We start from the raw sequence: 14049 nt of genomic DNA, 5'->3' as shown, positions 1-14049 counted from the left end.
AGACAGACTTAGTAGGCCTAAAATAAAAAAAGTAGGCTCTAAGCAGTTGAAAATTGGTAACAGGACTAAACAGGCGGCATAGCTTTGTTCAGTGAAGGACAACTGTAATGAGTGGCGCAAACAGACTTAGTAGGCCTAAAATAAAAAAGTAGGCTAAAAGCAGTTCAAAATTGGTAACAGGACTAAACAGGCGGCCTAGCTTTGTTCAGTGGAGGACAACTGTAATGAGTGGCGCAGACACGGTTAGTAGGCCCAAATACAAAAGTAGGCTAAAAGCAGTTCAAAATTGGTAACAGGACTAAACAGGCGGCCTAGCTTTGTTCAGTGGAGGACAACTGTAGTGAGTGGCACAGACACAGTTAGTAGGCCCAAATAATAAAGTAGGCTAAATGCAGTTCAAAATTGGTAACAGGACTAAACAGGTGGCATAGCTAGGTACTGGGGTGGGCTCCTCTGCTGAGAAGCAGACAGTGGTAGTAGGCGCAAAGTATTAACTGGTCTAAATGGAGGCCAGGGCCCCTGTATATTTTAACTATCATTTCAACAAATTTGTATTGGCAGTGCCATTGAAGGATTTAACAGCACAAACTACACAATGGTGGAGCAGGGAGAGGTAAGTATTTCAAGTGGTAGAGCACTGTTCGAGCTGGGGGGAACCCTCTCTCGTGGGCGACGGTACTGGCACAGGGTCCCTCATATTACGACGGTGTGTCTGATGTTGGGTGTGCACCACCACCGTCAGAGACACTTCATTGTACTATGAGGGACCCTGTGTCAGTGCTGTCGCCCAAAAGTGGGCACACCCATCTGTCCTGGCAACTGGCACTCGCACCGGTGCTTGCACCAAGTGGTGACCACGGCCTGTGGGGGGAGTCAGACCATTTAGGGAGGTATAAAAATGGCCTATGGTGGACATTCAGCAGCTGCAAATGGAGGAATTGGAGCAGTCAGTAAGAGGAGGCCAAAAGCAAGACATTTTTCAGGCAAGCTACGTGTCAGCAGGGGAAGGTGGGGCAAAATAATTTGCAATCCATGATTGGTTCATTTTAATGAAGGTTAGATCGTCAACATTTTGGGTAACCAGACGAGTCCTTTTTTCAGTCCGTATTGAACCAGCAGCACTGAAGACTCTTTCTGATAGCATACTAGCAGCTGGGCAAGCGAGCTTCTGTAATGCATATTCTGCCAATTCAGGTCAGGTGTCTATTTTTGATGCCCAGTAATCAAAGGGGAATGACCTGTGAGGGAGAAGATCGATAAGGGAGGAAAAATAGTTGGTAACCATACTGGACAAATGCTGTCTCCTGCCGGGTGAAAACTACGCGGAAAGGACTGTCTATTGCTAGGTGAATCCTGGGACAGACCTTATGGGATTCTCCGGGGCAGCAAAGAAGGAAGGGGAGACCCTAGAAGTTCTAAGCTGGGAAGAATACCAGCAACAACTGGCCCGCAAATGGGAGACTAAGGAGGAGGAGTCCCAGGCCCAGTGCAGAGCCTTTGAAGAGAGGGACTTATGTGCTAAGGCCCAGGCCCGCAGGGACCACCAGACAAACCAGGTCCCGCTGAAGCAGGGCACAGTGGTAGCCTTCAGATTAAAGAAAGGCTGAGGTTTTATCAAGGAGCCAGGTCTTTACGCAGAAATCTTCACCAACAGGAGGGACGTGGAGTCCCACCTCTGGGAACGACACCTGGACAGGGATCTTTACGCCGGCGATCATGTTGTGTACACCAGGCATCTGGGTGATAAAGGGTGGTACACACTGAATGTGAAAAAACACAGAAACACTGCCCCAAAGCTTACCAAATCAAAGATACCAGTAGCGCCACCTACCACCAAAGTATCCACCACTACTACCACTCACACTGTGACACCAGCTTGCACTACCACCAAGACGACAGTGTGCACCATCACCACCACTGAGACAGCAGTGGCCACCATGCCAACCATCACGTGTACCCAGGCTACAGAGACCCCCATTGCAGGACATGACCTGAAAGTGCATGAGTACAAAACCCATGACGTCTATTTGTTACCAGGAGTAATTTTGGCTCAAGACCTTCCCAGGCCAGGAAGTATTCAGCACCAAGTATTGCCTTGGAGACAACCAAAGAAAAATTAAAAGAGAGGAAAACCTGATTGTTAATAGTTAAAGTTCTAAAGTTTGTTTTACCTGGCCAAAGTTTTACACTAACAAGTTTCTTTTTGCCCTAAAGAGTTTTTGCAAAAAAGGTTAACCATTTAAAGAACTGTGAATCATGAACTGAGCATGATCAAAAACTATCCATTGTTTATAGTTGGTACCTCTTTAGGTGCTTCCTACTGGTTTTACAAAGAAGCTTTTAAAATACTCTTTCAAATATTGCTGTGAAAGTTGCCTTGTTTTACAGAGACCTGAAGAAAACCCGTTTGGCATGGCAGGATCCCAGGTCTGGATATACGCCTTGCAGCCCGCCCAATCCTACGTTGGGGGTTCATGATGGGCAGTATTAGTTGACTTGAGTATAAAATTGCGCCTTTAATTGCACTACCTCTGTATTGAAAGATTTGAAAGTTATTTGCACCCTTAAATGGAATGTTGACTTGTCGCACTTTGTTAAAGTGATATTTGAAGTTAGTCAGAACTGTACTTTACATGCCAGATAGTTCATATATTAGTAAGCTAATATAATGAATAAGAATAAAACTGAAACTTGAATCCAGATAGTGATACATGCAGAAAGTATTGAAAATGTTAGATGTTGCACTTTTGAGTTAAACGGACCTGATGCAGTATACTTATAGGGGTAGTCTCCGTTTGTAGGGAAGGTTCTGCACTTTGAAGCAAATAGGAATAACGTTTGTTTTGCACTTTGAAGCCTTAAAGATATTATACTGTTTTCTATTGTTAAAAGTACGCGTACTATTTAAATATGTTCTTGTAACGTTCAAGCATCCATACCTTCTATAAAAGGAAGCTCCAACTTACATTAATTTGTTTTACATGTTTACAGCATTCCAAAAAAAAAAAGAAAAAAAAAAATTTGTATGTCTTTTTGCTAATCTGTATTGTTGTTCTTCTTTTCCCAGTCCGGGAGTACTGGATTTAACGGGTGGAGTGTGGCGCCCCAGGGTCCTAATCATCACAGTAGCATTGCTTTCCTCACAGGGAGAGTGATGTTACGTTTGGAAGCAATGAAGGATAACTTTTATCAGGTAAGCACCATACACACAACATGTTTGTTCACACTCCAGGCCACAAGGGGGCGCTCTTGATCCTATTTACAAGGTGACTCCCTATATATATTATGGTTTGGAGGGAAAGAGAGAGCAGATTGTCAGAGAGACAGAAGGGAGCAGACCAACATAGAGTGTCAGAAGGTCTGAAGGGGCCGTGTAGTTTGAAGCACTGCAGCTCCTGGAAAGAGACATATGAAGCACTGCAGCTCCTGGAAAGAGATATACAGAAAGCCGAACATTGTTCAGTGAGCATGAAGGAGAGCGAATCACAGGAGAGTAAGATCAGGGGAGACCAGCTAAGAGCAGGTTGCCTCCATCTGAAGCACAGATAACTGGTAGCCGGACCACCGAGGTTGTAAGGACTCTACCACTTACATCAGAGACCGGCAGGAGAGCTGAACTGCAAGTTATCTGTCCGCCTTAATACCCAGGAGGCACGATGACACCTATAGAGCACGGGGCGTGTTAGAGTCCCTGTAAAAAGGCTCAAGTCACCAGTCATATGGGTTTATGTCCTATCCTATATGGGGGAAAGAGAGAAGAACTGTGAGGACTAGTGTTGAGCGATACCGTCCGATACTTGAAAGTATCGGTATCGGATAGTATCGGCCGATACCCGAAAAGTATCGGATATCGCCGATACAGATATCCGATACCAATACAAGTCAATGGGACACCAAGTATCGGAAGGTATCCTGATGGATCCCAGGGTCTGAAGGAGAGGATACTCTCCTTCAGGCCCTGGGATCCATAGTGAGGTGTAAAATAAAGAATTAAAAAAAAAATATTGTTATATTCACCTCTCCGGCGGCCCCTGGAACATCAAGGCGAGGAACCGGCGTCCGGCAGGCTTCTTTGTTCAAAATGAGCGCCTTTAGGACCTGCGGAATGACGTCGCGGCTTCTGATTGGTCGCGTGCCGCCCATGTGACCGCCACGCGACCAATCAGAAGCCGCGACGTCATTCCACAGGTCCTAAATGCGCTCATTCTAGGAATTTATCTGAGGAATGACGTCGCGGCTTCTGATTGGTCGCGTGGCGGTCACATGGGCGGCACGCGACCAATCAGAAGCCGCGACGTCATTCCGCAGGTCCTAAAGGCGCTCATTTTGAACAAAGAAGCCTGCCGGACGCCGGTGACTCGCGGTGATGTTCCAGGGGCCGCCGGAGAGGTGAATATAATAATATTTTTTATTTTAATTCTTTATTTTACACCTCCGATACCGATACCCGATACCACAAAAATATCGGATCTCGGTATCAGAATTCCGATACCGCAAGTATCGGCCGATACCCGATACTTGCAGTATCGGAATGCTCAACACTAGTGAGGACCTTATGTGAAGCCATAGGCAGTAAGGGACTACAACACTACCACACTAGAGGAAGGCTTTTAACTCCACCTGGTAAAGGGAATTCTGGATTTGCTTCCAAGCCGGCTGGACCCTGCCTACCCTGTGATCTGGAACCATGGACTGTGGCTGCCTGAAGTCTTCAGTAAACCAGGTAAAGAGACTGCAAACCTGTGTCCTCATTCTTTACTGCGCCAGTCACCATCTTCCATTTACACACCGGGAGACCTTGGGATACGATTAACCTGTGGTAAGTTAAACCATCTAGCTGCCATAACATCACCCCAGAGGACCCCTTAAAGCAGCGTCGGTCCCCACTGACCGAATACCATAGGTGGCATCACCAACATAAACTCTAATCACCAAATCCCTTTAAAGACTTTCCCCTTTTACATGGGCGCCCAGGGCCACAGACCGGGTCGCCACCGTGACATCCCCCTGTGAACACCAGACCTGGCACTGGGTACTCCACGGCCCTGGCGGGTGACTCACATGGCTCCTTCATCCCTGTCCTTGTATTCATGGCTCCCCAGTCCCAGTCCTTGTATGCAGGGATCCCCTGAATCAGTTCTTGTATGCATGGCTCCTTATCCCCTATCCTTGTATGCATGGTTCCTATAAAAAAAGCACTCCACACCTATTGGAGTGGAGAGGCGTGAATACTCATTACCTTAATTAGCGGAGCCACATGATCGCTCAGCAGGAAGAGCTGCTGACCCCGGAATGAACGAGATGCAGCGAGGGCGCGCAGGGAAGGTAAGTAGGATGTGTACTGTAAGCCGGCAGCTGCGGCTGTAACTGTGCACGCTATAGAGAAATGAATATTCATTGCCGTGCACAGTGAATATTAATTTCTCTTTAGCAGCGGGAACAGTTACAGCAGCAGCCGCCAGCTCCTGCCTCTGTGACCCGCTGCTCCGCCGCTCCTTCTCACCCCGCAATTTTCTGGGATAATGACTCGTTTCTAAGCCGAGGGGGGGGGGGGGGCGGGCGGGTTTTTTTGCACAAAAAAATGTGCTGAAAAACTCAGCTTATACACAAGTATATACGGTATGTCTTTTTGATCACTTGTTCAGGTTTTGTGCGCCAGCATCATGAAAAAACAACACTTTTGGTATGTTTTGTATTATTATTTTTTTTTACCCTGTATGCAATATATAACCTTCTAGTTTTATAGATCAGGTCGTTCCTGACATGGTGATACAAGTATGTATGAAACAAGCCAAGATACAGAGACCGTGCGGCACCAGGTAAGTCAATCTTCACAGGCAATTCAGCAAGCTGAGGCACACAGACTTCTAACACTTAGCCAGTTTAAAGCATTCAGGGGTGGTGCACAGCAGACAGTGGATCGGAGACTTCACTTGCAATATGTTATGTAAGAAGAAATGCGGCACTCACCCCAATGATGCTGTTGTAGAAAGTCCTTTATTTGCTGAACTCAGCGCTCAGGTACACATGGAGAGGCGGCAGGGAATGAACAGGAGAGGGTGCGGGGAAACAGGTGAGGACAACGGCCGTTTCGCGCTGTGCGCTTCAACGGGTCCAAGTGCAAACAACACACATGTCACTTCCTTTTGAGGGGATGGACAATCACGTGACTAAACGTGCTAAATTACAGGGAAGATAAAAACGTTCAATTTGCAATAAAAATGTTACACAAAGACATAATATGACTATTTCAATGCTAACAATGAGCTATATAAATAATATTTATATTGAAAAAGACACTATTTATAAAAATACCGCCATATCGAGCTTATCGTTAAGGCCAATAGGGCCTTGGCCATCATTATCCAGGATCCACCTAGCTTCATGTTGAAGCAGAATTTCATTGCGATCGCCACCATATTGCGGAATTTTCACAATTTCTAATCCGGCGAAACGCAAAACGTCAGGATTCGCATCATGCTTATTATTTATATGCTCAATCAATCGTGGGGAGCCTTTTCCTGTCACAATTGATCTGTAGTGTTCCCTGAACCTAGTAATTAGCGGGCAGATAGTTTTACCGATATAAAAGAACAGACACAGGCAATAAATTATGTAAACTACATATTTGCTCTTACATAAGATAAAATCCCGGACAGTGTGTATTATGGAGCTTATGCGTAAAGGATTTTGTGTTAAATGAAAGTGGCAATAATTACAATTCCCACACTTGTGATTTCCTTCAGGCAGGGACTTCTCTAGCCAATTTTGGCTTTCTGACAATAATCGGTTATGAACCAGGAGATCGCCGATATTTCTAGTGCGTTTATACGCGAACTGTGGAGGTGTGGACGTGATCTTGGAGAGATCCCTATCATTTTGCAAGACGTGCCAATTTTTTCTGATTGCAGAATACTGTATATTTCCCTATCCATTTGGCTATGTGTAAAGGCAAAAGTAAATCTTTGTTCTTTTTGTACCGATACTTTAGTTCTTTTGCGATTTTTTTAACAAAGCCTTTTGAGATAATTTTCTAACCCTAGATTCTGCTTCTGTTAAAATATTAAGGGGATAATTTCTCTTTAAGAAGCCCGATTTTAGCTCAGTTAGTTGTTCTCTAAGAATAGAATAATTATTGTTGATTTTTCTGTAGCGAACCATCTGGCTGTATGGAATACTTTTTCTCGTACGTAAAGGGTGAGCACTAGTGTTGAGCATTCCGATACCGCAAGTATCGGGTATCGGCCGATACTTGCGGTATCGGAATTCCGATACCGAGATCCGATACTTTTGTGGTATCGGGTATCGGTATCGGATACATAGAGATGTGTAAAATAAAGAATTAAAATAAAAAATATTGATATATTTACCTCTCCGGCGGCCCCTGGTGAGTCCGCAGGTAACCGGCAGGCTTCGTTGTTCAAAATCAGCGCTTTTAGGACCTGAGAAACACGTCCCGGCTTCTGATTGGTCGCGGGCCGCCCATGTGACCACCACGCGACCAATCACAAGCCGCGACGTCACCGCAAGCTATTAGCGCGCTCATTTTTGAAAAATGAGCGCGTTAATGACTTTCAAAGACGTAGCGGCTTGTGATTGGTCGCGGCCACGCGACCAATCACAAGCCGCGACGTCACCGCAAGCTATTAGCGCGCTCATTTTTGAAAAATGAGCGCGTTAATGACTTTCAAAGACGTAGCGGCTTGTGATTGGTCGCGGCCACGCGACCAATCACAAGCCGCGACGTCACCGCAAGCTATTAGCGCGCTCATTTTTGAAAAATGAGCGCGTTAATGACTTTCAAAGACGTAGCGGCTTGTGATTGGTCGCGGCCACGCGACCAATCACAAGCCGCGACGTCACCGCAAGCTATTAGCGCGCTCATTTTTGAAAAATGAGCGCGTTAATGACTTTCAAAGACGTAGCGGCTTGTGATTGGTCGCGGCCACGCGACCAATCACAAGCCGCGACGTCACCGCAAGCTATTAACGCGCTCATTTTTAAAAATGAGCGCGTTAATGGCTTTCAAAGACGTAGCGGGTTGTGATTGGTCGCGGCCGCGACCAATCACAAGCCGCGACGTCACCGCAAGCTATTGACGCGCTCATTTTCAAAAATGAGCGCGTTAATGGCTTTGAAAGACATAGCGGCTTGTGATTGGTCGCGCGGCCGCGACCAATCACAAGCCGCTACGTCTTTGAAAGTCATTAACGCGCTCATTTTTCAAAAATGAGCGCGCTAATAGCTTGCGGTGACGTCGCGGCTTGTGATTGGTCGCGGCCACGCGACCAATCACAAGCCGCTATGTCTTTCAAAGCCATTAACGCGCTCATTTTTAAAAATGAGCGCGTCAATAGCTTGCGGTGACGTCGCGGCTTGTGATTGGTCGCGGCCACGACCAATCACAACCCACTACGTCTTTGAAAGCCATTAACGCGCTCATTTTTAAAAATGAGCGCGTTAATAGCTTGCGGTGACGTCGCGGCTTGTGATTGGTCGCGTGGCCGCGACCAATCACAAGCCGCTATGTCTTTCAAAGCCATTAACGCGCTCATTTTTAAAAATGAGCGCGTCAATAGCTTGCGGTGACGTCGCGGCTTGTGATTGGTCGCGGCCACGACCAATCACAACCCGCTACGTCTTTGAAAGCCATTAACGCGCTCATTTTTAAAAATGAGCGCGTTAATAGCTTGCGGTGACGTCGCGGCTTGTGATTGGTCGCGTGGCCGCGACCAATCACAAGCCGCTACGTCTTTGAAAGTCATTAACGCGCTCATTTTTCAAAAATGAGCGCGCTAATAGCTTGCGGTGACGTCGCGGCTTGTGATTGGTCGCGTGGCGGTCACATGGGCGGCCCGCGACCAATCAGAAGCCGGGACGTGTTTCTCAGGTCCTAAAAGCGCTGATTTTGAACAACGAAGCCTGCCGGTTACCCGCGCTGAGTTCAGGGGCCGCCGGAGAGGTAAATATATCAATATTTTTTATTTTTATTCTTTATTTTACACCTCCCTATGGATCCCAGGGCCTGAAGGAGAGTTTCCTCTCCTTCAGACCCTGGGAACCATGAGAATACCTTCCGATACTTGATGTCCCATTGACTTGTATTGGTATCGGATATCGGTATCGGCGATATCCGATATTTTTCGGGTATCGGCCGATACTATCCGATACCGATACTTTCAAGTATCGGACGGTATCGCTCAACACTAGTGAGCACTGTTAAAGTGAAGATTATTTCTTGCCGTCAATTTTTTATGTACCCGAGTGATAAGTTCTCCATCGAGAACATTAATTTTTACGTCGAGAAATGCTAAATGGCTTTCGCCGAAGGTGGAAGTAAACCGCATGTTATCTTTATTAATGCTATTGATATGGCTGACAAAACTATCAAAATCGTTTTTTGAACCGTCCCAAATAATAAAAATATCGTCAGCAAACATTACGTAAAATTTCATATGTCTCAAAAATGGATTTGCCATAGAGGTGATGTATTCCTCTTTTTTTTGGAAGTGCATTTGGACAGCAAGGTGGATTGCTGTTAAGGGAACTAGAGAAAAAAAAAATAAAAAAATCTATAAATCTTCAGCAGAGCGAGTGTGAGCGAGCTGAGTGTGATCTGAGCGTAAGTGTGAACGGCGGTAAGTGTGACTTGTGATTCAGTGACTTTGGAGTCAGGGAGTTTCCAAGGGAGGAATTACTGAATTGCTGTTTTTTTTTTTGTTTTTTTTTGTTTTTTTTACTAATACTTTGTATTTATTTTTTATTTTTTATTATTTAACTTTTCTGTCTGGTGCAATCCCCATTAGGAAATATGCTCCACTATTGTTAATGCCATCCAGTGCACATCTTGCCACATGTATGCAGTCCTTGAGCAGCCGATCGAGGGTGCATACTGCTGTGCGAGATGTGAGCACGTTGTGCATTTGGAAACCCAGATTCTGAATCTAAATGTGCAGCTGGCAACACTGAGATCCATAGACAATATGGAGAGGAATCTTCTGCTCACGGAGCAGACGCTCAATGGGACAGATGAGGGGGGGGGATGGTGGGATGGAGCTGCAGGACGATGAAGTAGCAAGCTGGGTGACAGTTAGGAAGCGGGGTAGAGGGAAGAGTGCCAGGGAGGCTAGTCCTGATCTGGAACACCCCAATAAGTTTGCTAAGTTGGCAGATGAGGGGGGTGCCAGTACAGGGGTAGCACTGCTGCAGCCAGGCATGTCCTCTGAAAGCCGGAGGAGTGACTGCTCCAGTAAGGAGGGAAATAGGAGAGCAGGGCAGGCCAGACAGGTGCTGGTAGTGGGCGACTCAATTATTAGGGGAACAGATAGGGCAATCTGTCACAAAGACAGGGATCGTCGAACGGTGTGCTGCCTACCCTGGTGCTCGAGTCCGACACATTGCTGATCGGGTGGACAGATTATTGGTAGGGGCTGGTGAGGACCCAGCGGTCATGGTGCACATTGGCACAAATGACAAAGTTAGAGGTAGGTGGAAGGTCCTTAAAGATGATTTCCGGGAATTAGGCTGCAAGCTGAAAGCAAGGACCTCCAACGTGGTATTTTCCGAAATACTGCCTGTATCACGTGCCACGCCAGAGAGGCAACGGCAGATTAGGGAGGTTAATAAGTGGCTCAAGAATTGGTGTAGGAAGGAGGGGTTTGGGTTCCTGCAGAACTGGGCCGACTTCTCAGTTGGCTACAGGCTCTATGCTAGGGACGGGCTGCACCTCAATGGGGAGGGTGCAGCTGTGTTGGGGGAGAAAATGGCTAGAAGGTTGGAGTGTTTAAACTAGGAATTGGGGGGGGAGGGTATTCATTTTATAGGAGGGGAAGATAGTGCAGATAGAGACCTGGGCACAAATAAGGAAGTTGGGGGTGGTGGTGGCATGGGAGGTGAGGTTAGAACAGTTAATAATTTAAGAAAGAATAGAGGTGCAGAGAGATACATAAAATGTATGTATGCTAATGACAGAAGCCTCGCCAACAAAATGGACGAATTAGAATTAATGTTGTTGGAGCATAATTATGACATGGTGGGGATATCTGAAACGTGGCTGGATGAGAGCCATGACTGGGCTGTTAACTTGCAGGGCTATAGCCTGTTCAGAAATGACCGTACAGATAAGCGAGGGGGTGGGGTGTATCTATATGTAAAATCATCCTTAAAACCCATCCTGCGTGATAATATAGGTGAATTTAATGAAAATGTAGAATCCCTGTGGGTGGAGATAAGGGGAGGGGGAAAAAATAATAAATTACTGATAGGGGTTTGTTATAAATTTCCAAAAATAATGGAAGCAATGGAGAATATCCTCGTAAAGCAAATAGATGAAGCTGCGACTCAAGGAGAAGTCATTATTATGGGGGACTTCAACTACCCTGAAATAGATTGGGGAACAGAAACCTACAGTTCCAGCAAAGGTAATCGGTTTTTGACAACTATGAGAGACAATTACCTTTCACAACTGGTTCAGGACCCAACAAGAAGGGGGGCACTGCTAGACCTAATATTAACCAACAGGCCAGACCGCATATCAAATATAAGGGTTGGGGGTCACTTGGGAAATAGCGATCACAAAATAATAAGTTTTCATGTATCCTTTAAAAAGATGTGTAATAGAGGGGTTACAAGGACACTAAATTTCAGGAGGGCAAATTTCCAACGGATGAGAGAGGATCTTGGTGCAATTAACTGGGACGATGTCCTGAGACATAAAAATACACAAAGAAAATGGGAGACGTTTATAAGCATCCTGGATAGGACCTGTGCACAGTATATACCGTATGGGAATAAACATACTAGAAATAGGAGGAAACCAATATGGCTAAGTAGAGCTGTAAGGGGCGCAATAAGTGACAAAATTAAAGCATTTAGAGAAATAAAGGAAGTAGGTAGTGATGAGGCATTAAATAAATACAGAAAATTAAATAAATTCTGTAAAAAGCAAATCAAGGCAGCAAAGATTGAAACAGAGACTCATTTCCAGAGAGAGTAAAAATAATCCTAAAATATTCTTTAACTACATAAATAGTAAAAAACTAAAAAATGATAGTGTTGGCCCCCTTAAAAATAGTCTGGGTGAAATGGTGGATTAGGATGAGGAAAAAGCCAACATGCTAAATGACTTTTTTTCATCAGTATTTACACAAGAAAATCCCATGGCAGACAAAATGACTAGTGATAAAAATTCCCAATTAAATGTCACCTGCTTAACTCAGCAGGAAGTGCGGCAGCGTCTAAAAATCACTAAAATTGACAAATCTCCGGGCCCGGATGGGATACACCCTCGAGTACTGCAGGAATTAAGTACAGTCATTGATAGACCATTATTTTTAATCTTTAAAGACTCCATAATAACAGGGTCTGTACCACAGGACTGGCGTATAGCAAATGTGGTGCCAATATTCAAAAAGGGGACAAAAACTGAACTCGGAAATTATAGGCCAGTAAGCTTAACCTCTACTGTGGGTAAAATCCTGGAGGGCATTCTAAGGGATGCTATACTGGAGTATCTGAAGAGGAATAACCTCATGACCCATTATCAGCACGTGTTTACTAGGGACCGTTCATGTCAGACTAATTTGATCAGTTTCTATGAAGAGGTAAGTTCCGGATTGGACTAAGGGAACCCAGTGGATGTAGTGTATATGGACTTTTCAAAAGCTTTTGATACGGTGCCACACAAAAGGTTGATACATAAAATGAGAATAATGGGGATAGGGGAAAATATGTGCAAGTGGGTTGAGAGCTGGCTCAGGGAAAGGAAACAAAGGGTGTTTATTAATGGAGCACACTCAGACTGGGTAGCGGTTAGCAGTGGGGTACCACAGGGGTCAGTATTGGGCCCTCTTCTTTTTAACATTTATTAATGGCCTTGTAGGGGGCATTCAGAGTAGAATTTCAATATTTGCAGATGACACTAAACTCTGCAGGGTAATCAATACAGAGGAGGACAATTTTATATTACAGGATGATTTATGTAAAGTAGAAGCTTGGGCTGATAAATGGCAAATGAGCTTTAATGGGGATAAATGTAAGGCCATGCACTTGGGTAGAAGTAATAAGATGTATAATTATGTGCTTAATTCTAAAACTCTGGGAAAAACCGTCAATGAAAAAGACCTGGGTGTATGGGTGGATGACAAACTCATATTCAGTGGCCAGTGTCAGGCAGCTGCTACAAAGGCAAATAAAATAATGGGAGGCATTAAAAGAGGCATAGATGCTCATGAGGAGAACAAAATTTTACCTCTATACAAGTCACTAGTTCGACCACACTTAGAATACTGTGCACAGTTCTGGTCTCCGGTGTATAAGAAAGACATAGCTGAACTAGAGCAGGTGCAGAGAAGAGCGACCAAGGTTATTAGAGGACTGGGGGGTCTGCAATACCAAGATAGGTTATTACACTTGGGGCTATTTGGTTTGGAAAACGAAGACTAAGGGGTGATCTTATGTTAATGTATAAATATATGAGGGGACAGTACAAAGACCTTTCTGATGATCTTTTTAATCATAGACCTGAAACCGGGACAAGGGGGCATCCTCTGCGTTTGGAGGAAAAAAGGTTTAAGCATAATAACAGACACGGATTCTTTACTGTAAGAGCAGTGAGACTATGGAACTCTCTGCCGTATGATGTTGTAATGAGTGATTCATTACTTAAATTTAAGAGGGGACTGGATACCTTTCTGGAAAATTATAATGTTACAGGGTATATACACTAGATTCCTTGATAGGGCGTTGATCCAGGGAACTAGTCTGATTGGCGTATGTGGAGTCGGGAAGGAATTTTTTTCCCCAATGCGGAGCTTACTCTTTGCCACATGGGTTATTTTTGCCTTCCTCTGGATCAACATGTTAGGGCATGTTAGGTTAGGCCAGTGGTCCCCAACTCCAGTCCTCAAGAGCCACCAACAGGTCATGTTTTCAGGATTTCCTTAGTATTGCACAGGTGATAATTACATCAACTGCTCAAGCATTAATTCCATCGCCTATGCAATACTAAGGAAATCCTGAAAACATGACCTGTTGGTGGCTCTTGAGGAC

Source organism: Ranitomeya imitator, chromosome 4, assembly GCF_032444005.1.
Source record: "Ranitomeya imitator isolate aRanImi1 chromosome 4, aRanImi1.pri, whole genome shotgun sequence".
In the NCBI taxonomy this organism is placed as follows: Eukaryota; Metazoa; Chordata; class Amphibia; order Anura; family Dendrobatidae; genus Ranitomeya; species Ranitomeya imitator.
Note: the sequence above shows the minus strand (reverse complement) of the source record.